Source organism: Ornithodoros turicata, chromosome 6 (genome assembly GCF_037126465.1).
Source record: "Ornithodoros turicata isolate Travis chromosome 6, ASM3712646v1, whole genome shotgun sequence".
Taxonomy (NCBI): domain Eukaryota; kingdom Metazoa; phylum Arthropoda; class Arachnida; order Ixodida; family Argasidae; genus Ornithodoros; species Ornithodoros turicata.
In genome coordinates, this window is record NC_088206.1 from 44,730,842 (window position 1) to 44,738,132 (window position 7,291).

Below are 7,291 nucleotides of genomic sequence, written 5' to 3' on the forward strand. Positions count from 1 at the left end.
AAAAACCCAGTGAGAACAAATGCCATTGAACGCATGACTGTAGGTGGTCTAGTTTTTTTGTTATAATTCAATGACACGTTTTCTGGAACACCCTGTATATGTTTACTGTGATATGAGAGGAAAGGTTAGCTGGACTACGGTTGGCTTGCTATTCCTCAAAGGGGGCGGGGGACATTATGGTGAAGGGATGACCGTATGTAGGAAGTAGATGTGCCTAAAGACGTAAAACACGTGCCAGCGATGGTGTACGATTTTATCGTCAGCGCTCCTGATTTGGAGATATATTGGCGCGTGCTACTTCTTTTTAATTCGGTGTTAGCAACATAGAGCAGCTGTGGAGATCAGTGTGCAGGCGTGGGCAGATCGAGAGTGGAGAGTGAGAGAAAGAGGAGAGCAAGGTTGGTATGCGTCCCTAGCGGACTTCCGGGGAAACTCTACCACCATGCTTCTGTAAAACCTACGGTAGGATTCAAGCTTAGCACCCACCAGACTTTCGCATTACCACGGAGCCGCCTCCGACGTACGTGTTTGTTTCCTCATTCTTTGTCCGTGTCTTTTAACCGTGCTGGTTGATATCGTTAATACCACGTACCAACAGGCCCAACTCCCAAAACCATTCTGAGCTGTGTTTCCACCATACAGCCGGCCTTCCAATGCCAGTTTATGTGTCCGTAAAATGTAACTTCAAATTGTCATCCTGGTGACGTTGTACGGACACAGTTTATATACAGCTGCGCATTCCAGCGTTGCGTGCAGGTATGACATTGTTTGAAATGTCATAACATAATCGTTTCTTCAAACAGCTATGAAGTGACGGTCACCAGGAGCGCATTTCCCTAAGGAGCAGACGCGTTTCTTTTGCATTCACGTATTGCGCCACCCAGCTGCTGCCAGTCGTTTGATTCTGCGTCTATGGCGCAAGAGTGGCAGAAGAAGACGAACGGTCGGCTTGTTTCTACGCCTTGTTTCTTCGCCACGGGGTCCAGTTTTGACACGCGCCTTCTTCTGACGCTTGTCTGTTGTGCGTCATATCCGTCTACAGGTTGCCCTTAGGGGAAATACACGGCAGAGATCTAGTTGCATGCAGGTCTTAAGTACTTGGGCGTTTGGAAAGAAGGAGCAGATAGTTTCTATTAGGGCCCCTATCTCTTGAAGCACCACACAACAGGCTCCCAGCAAACCATGATTCAGAGTGGATGACATCGTTATCTCTCATTATTTGTTAAGAACAGTGGGTGTACGCCGCACGCGTAAATCAGGAGTGATAACGGTATTTATCTATTTAAAGTACTCTCAGGGCCTGAAGGCAAGGTATAATTCTACGGAATGGGTGGCTTTGAGCGTGTTAGGTGATGAAGTTCTGATTCAAGAGTCCTTGGGGCCCATTCCGGTCATGTCAGCGGTGCCGTTGTGTCAAATGCTTTCGTCATATCGCAATCCAAAATAAACCCCCACATACACCGCACTAGAGATTAATGCATTCCTTATCGAAATGTCTAGAAGCACGAAACACGAACGAAGTATACGTGGTACTCGCAAAATACGTCAATGCGCATGCTAGACAGGTCCGGGTGAAGTCTGCCACCACAACGCGCCGCCATTACCGGCAGGCAGGTCGCTCGCTAATAACGCCTGCGGCCACGCATGGCAGCAACGTAGTTCCACTCTTAACTCTGAACGTGACCGCATAAGGAAACCATTTCACGCAAGTTACCACTCCTGATTTGTGGAAATGACTGGTCGCGCTCCTATTTGTGGGAATTAGCATAACTGCATAAGAGTCACAGAATGACGTACGCCTTCCGTTTTGAACAAATCATATGGGAAAGAACGATTTCATTCAAGATGACAATTAGATATAGGAACGTGTTATGCAGCCACGTTCCGTTTGGGTTCCGTTATTCGACTGTGTAAAAGCGTCCGCTCGTTGGTGGTAGCAAAAGTGGTATGTTCGAATCCGGCTGCGTTATATAAGGTCTTCCCTTGATTTTCCGGCAGACTTTCCACATCAATGTCGGCAGAGTTCCATGCAAGCACAACAAGAGTGCACTTCACTGGATAACACTCTCACGGCCTATAGCAGTAATCAGACTGATATCGTTCCGTCTTGTGGTTGTTAAAAAAGTTCCATTTCAAGAGCTTTACTTTCGATGTTCATCTCATCCCGGCTGTACACTCGTAAAGTCTTAACGACGTCCACACGAGTGAAACGGCACGCAGGCCTATCAAGACTGCTACCTATGTCTTAGAATGTGTATTATACGACCACCCGTTAGGCCTAGATTTACAGCATTGCAGTCATAGTAACGCCTCCGCTTAGTCATCCTGTGTTCGCGGGTTCAGACCCGGCCGAAGATAATTCGGTGACATGAGACGCCCGATGAATTTGTTCTTCGGGAGGGATGTGTTGAAATATCGACCCAGGCTGGAAAAATTATTCCAGTGGCGGATCATCATCGGGGAGCTCGTGACGTAAATTCCGTATTATCATCATTATCAGGCTCCTCGCTCTTTTGCGATGCGTAAAACAGAGGTTCCGCAAGTGTGCGAAATAAAATTTAAAAGTTGGGATGTTTATTTAATTAGTGAGCGCATGGAAATGAGCCGCTCAATACTCAGTTCATAGCCGATGTCCCAAGGATCTTTATCAAAAAGAAATTTCTTCGATGGCGCCACCTGTTCACGAATTATCCAGCCGGGGGATTTCGGTGGGACACCCGGTATACCCCCTCCCCACTGAATCTAGCTTGTCTGTCGCTGATTTCAGATACAGCTCATCCATTAAGAATCTAGCTGCTTCCAGTTAACCTACCGGCCCAACATGATTGCCTTCATCTCTATGCCCCGCAGAGAATGCGCACTGTATTTTAGCCGTCCTGTATTCGTGTGATTGTAGTCAACAGTCATAGGATGCGAGCATGCGCCGTACATTCCTTTTATTTTACCGCTTATCAGATTAGATTGAATTTAGAGGTGTGCTCGGGTAAGTAAATGCGTCCTCGCACCGTCCTCGCAGATGTGCCACCCGGAACCTCAACCGCATCCCCACTTAGCGTGATGCACACTCTTAAAAATGAACTTCACCGCATAGCACGCTGCTAGCCAGCCATCGTCTCGAATGATATCGTTATCTGCCCTGATTTGTTGAAAACGGGAGGCCCTTTTTTGTGACAATTATGAACAGCATAAGTGTCACAAAAAAGGCGTACGCCTCCCGTTTTCAACAAATCAGGGCTGATAACGATATCATTCGAGGTGATAGTCGGCTAGGAGCGTGCTATGTGGTGAAGTTAATTTTTAAGAGTGCAGGTGTACCCTCATTACCCGCGGACTCAGTGTGGGTACACCCGCATTTTTCCCGCAACCTGCAGTGACGCTTAATTTCGTCTCTCATGTCACAAAACAGCGAAACAAATCAGAAAAGAGAACGATATCATTCGGAATGACGGCTAGTTCAGTGGGCAGTGAAGTTCTTTTCTTAGAGTCTCACATGACAGCAGCCAGTGCAAGTAAATTTGAATCTACTGAGACAGGGGCAGATGCTCTATCGATGCTCTGCGCTTCGAGTTACTTCATGCTGTACCGATAAGTTCAGACTTGTACGTTGTTCGGCTCGCATGTTGCCGGATAGAGTTGAGCTAGGAGGAGGAGGAGGAGGAGGAGGAGTGTCGTTGGGAGGAACCCGAGAGGTCTGCCTGCCTGATTAGGCGGCATGTTTCTCGGGAAGGGAAAGGTGGTGGAAAGGAGGAGAGGAAAGGGTGAAGTGGAAGACCGAGCGGAATCCGCTCGGGGGGAGGATAGCTGCGTCCATGGGCCGACTTCAGGGGAACTGTGCCGGCATACGCCTATTACACATCTGAGGGAAACCCAGGAAAAACCCCAGACGGCAGAGCCGGCCCGCGGATTCGAACCGCGGACCTCCCAGTCTCCAAGCGCACGCGTTACCGCTGCGCCACCGGAGCCGGTAGAGTTGAGCTAAAATGTGACTATAGCGGCATTTACACGAATACATCGACTTTGTCAGCTATTTAAGTGAAAGCCACAGGCGCACCGGTGACAAAAAAATTTTTTTTTCTTTTCCCATTTTCGACGAAACCTGGGGAAAATGCAATAAATGAGTAAGTTGGGGGTTGCAAAGAGTTAGGCTATGGGATGCAGGTAATCGGGTTTACCCATACTACCAGCTCACGCATCGCTGGGTACAGCCGCATGTTAGCTGCTACCTGCAGCGACGTTGAATTTCTACCAGCAAATCAGATCCATAATCCATATCCAACATAATCCTAATCTGCGGGGAAATAAACGTGATGGAAAGTAACCGTTCTGAGGCTCTCTTTTCAAGTGTATTTGAAATACGATACCGAATGCTGAAAAACAAAACAACGTACAACAACGTGCAACAATGCACAAATACTTGGAAATTGAAGCAATTCGAAAAGTGTTTAAGCTGTATTTAAGATACTCAAGCCTTGGTAACGGAAGTGATTACTGTTGTTGTTGTAGAGAAGCTGCATTCCCCAGTTAATCGGTCAGCCTTCCTCTCGGTCTTTAAAGAGCAATTGATTTCGTCAAAGAGTCGTCCTCCTTCCCCATGATGTATCGAACAGGAGAACCATGAACGTGGTATGAAGACAAACGAAAAGTAATAATAGTATCGAGCCGAAAATACTCAAAAGTATTCCAGATAGAGTACAAATATCTCTCGGTAAAAGAACTGAGTAAGATACTAAAAGACTAACAGAAGTGTTCAAAATACAGTATCTTCTCAGCACGACCTTCAAGACACGTACAAGTCTGCTGTAACGAACGAACTGACAACACAACGCAGGTTAGAGCAGTTGATCGGCAATCAAGTAGTGCGGGCTCGACTTCTGCAGCTGTCCAGCTTTTTCGACGTCTGCCACATTTCAACAGGCGAACTAATGGCAAATTCTGCTAATAGTTTTCGGGCAGCCGTGTTTTTCCATTTCGCCTATTCCTATTTCCTTACCTTTCTCCGGTTTGCTTTTTGATAAATATATGCCCCCCCCCGTCTTTACCGGATTATCCACCCATCCCTTAGCATGTTCACTCACTCCGAACTGCACGGAATCCCATCTCGCCTAATGTACGCGGCAGGCAGTAATGTTTCGCCTACTGACACGCGTCACGTGAAGAAAGAGGGCGGTTCCTTGGCACACAGCCAACAATATCTGAGACATTTTTCTGCCTCATTGTACTGGCCAGCTGCCTTTTCAGCTATGTGCCTCCGCATATGCATTTTTAGCATGTATTCACGAAATCAGCAAAACAAACAGGAACACTAAGGCACATACAGAGGGCATCTTGCCTAACGTGCTAAAAATCGTATTAAAGAGGCAACTTGTGTGATAATCATGAGGTCAACCCGATTGATCTCTGGAGCTCTTGCCTGCAAAAGCTCTTGCAAATCAGAGTACTTGCAAATCAGAGTACTTTCATCCGTTTTAATTCGCGAGAAATTGAATTTTCTGAATTGAATCCCGAAATTTTGTCAAGCCAGCCTCACGTTTTCTTTCACATGACACAGAAAACGCGTGTCGGATATACCCCATTGCATAATACATTCCCTGCTACAATGGCAATAGCTGAAAAAATAACATAAATACTGCATGAGCCGTCGTTTCGAGACCGTACAACGACGTTTTCGTTCTTCTTCTTCTTTATTTTTTTTTTCAGAACGAGCTTATTCTTTCTGCATTGCCAGACGTATTTCTATGGGCGGCATATTGTTCTAAAGCAGCCGTCCACGGCATCGAGGACGAATTGTCACGGGGGCAGTCGATTCCTCGTTTTCGGTTTCTGCAACTTTTCACAAACAGCACTGTACCTGACAACTCCTGGGATGGAAAATACGCTGGTTCTAGTTGCTTCAGAAAAGTGCCTACGCAAACATTACCTGCCGGTGTGCATTGAAATGGTTGTGTATGTCGAAAAGCGAACAACAACAAGAAGGAAGGCACACTTCTAAACCCTGTATACTGCTATAAACTCTCAAAAATGAAAAATAACGGCCATACAAGACGAGCGAATTCATTTCTTGCAGACGTCAATCACTAACTGCGCGGGACGAGTAAATAACACTCACTTGATGGCAGTCCCATATAGCCTAAAGCCACTCACTCATCCCACGTTTTTAATCCCATAACAATGGATTAGGCGAAATTGGAATAGGGGAAATGGGACGCTGGCGTCTGGCTGCTGGCATCCAAGCCCTCGTGAAACGCTGGGACAAGTGCATTAGTGCAGCTGGAGATTACGTTGAAAAATAAAACTAATTTCTCGCCTGTAGCTTCATTTTACTTTTGCGAAAAATTAAAAGTCCCGGTTTGACTTGAACGCCCCTCGTACATCCGTTTCCCTTCCCTGGACTTCCAGCTGTGGTGTGGTGGCTGATATTCGTCACCATCTCCTGCACCGCCAGCAGCACCTCCCCCATCGGCAAACCCTTCGTCGCCGCCTAATGCAGCTTGGGTGCATAGCGCAATGTCCATGGCCATCCTCCTTGGTCCTGTCCCTTGGCCAACCCAGTGGGCCATCACCACAGCCCTGCTTCGCTTCCTGCAAGATTCCTGCCTAGCGTCCACCCTCTGGCCGGGCGTTCTCGTGCTATGTTGTGCCTGTGCTGCTCTGATTGTTTGCTCTACACTCTTAAAAATGAACTTCATCACATAGCACGCTCCTAGCCAACCATCACCGCGAATGACAACGTTCTCGCCCTAGACTTGTTGAAAACAGGAGGAGGAGCCTATTTTGTGCCATTATGCACGGCACAAAATAGGCTCCTCCTCCCGTTTTCAACAAATCAGGGGCGAGAACGTTGTCATTCGGGGTGATGGTTGGGGGGGGGGGGATATGTTTAATGTAAAGTAAGAAGGAAAGGGAAAGGTTAGCCACGGTGTGGGTGATGGTTGGCTAGAAGCGTGTCTTGGCCACATGCCCGAAGCGGAAACAGTGTCTGCACTGTACGACCCTGCGATGGAATGGATCAACACGGAAAATGAGAGGCCACGACTTCACCTCAGAAGGGCAAGTATGACCGGCGAACGTGACGATTACCGACTCGGTGGGGACGCGTTTATCATTGTCCAACCTGCTACAGCGGAAGGCTTTCAGAGCACCAACGGAATCGAATAGCTCGAGAAGTTCACACGCAGGCAGTGAAACGTCAACGCCACGCACCACCCCGTTAACACAGGCAAGATGATGCGGGACGAAAGCTTCGACGGGCAGGCCACCGAAGGAGCGTGTCGTCAGCAAGGTCTGGACAACT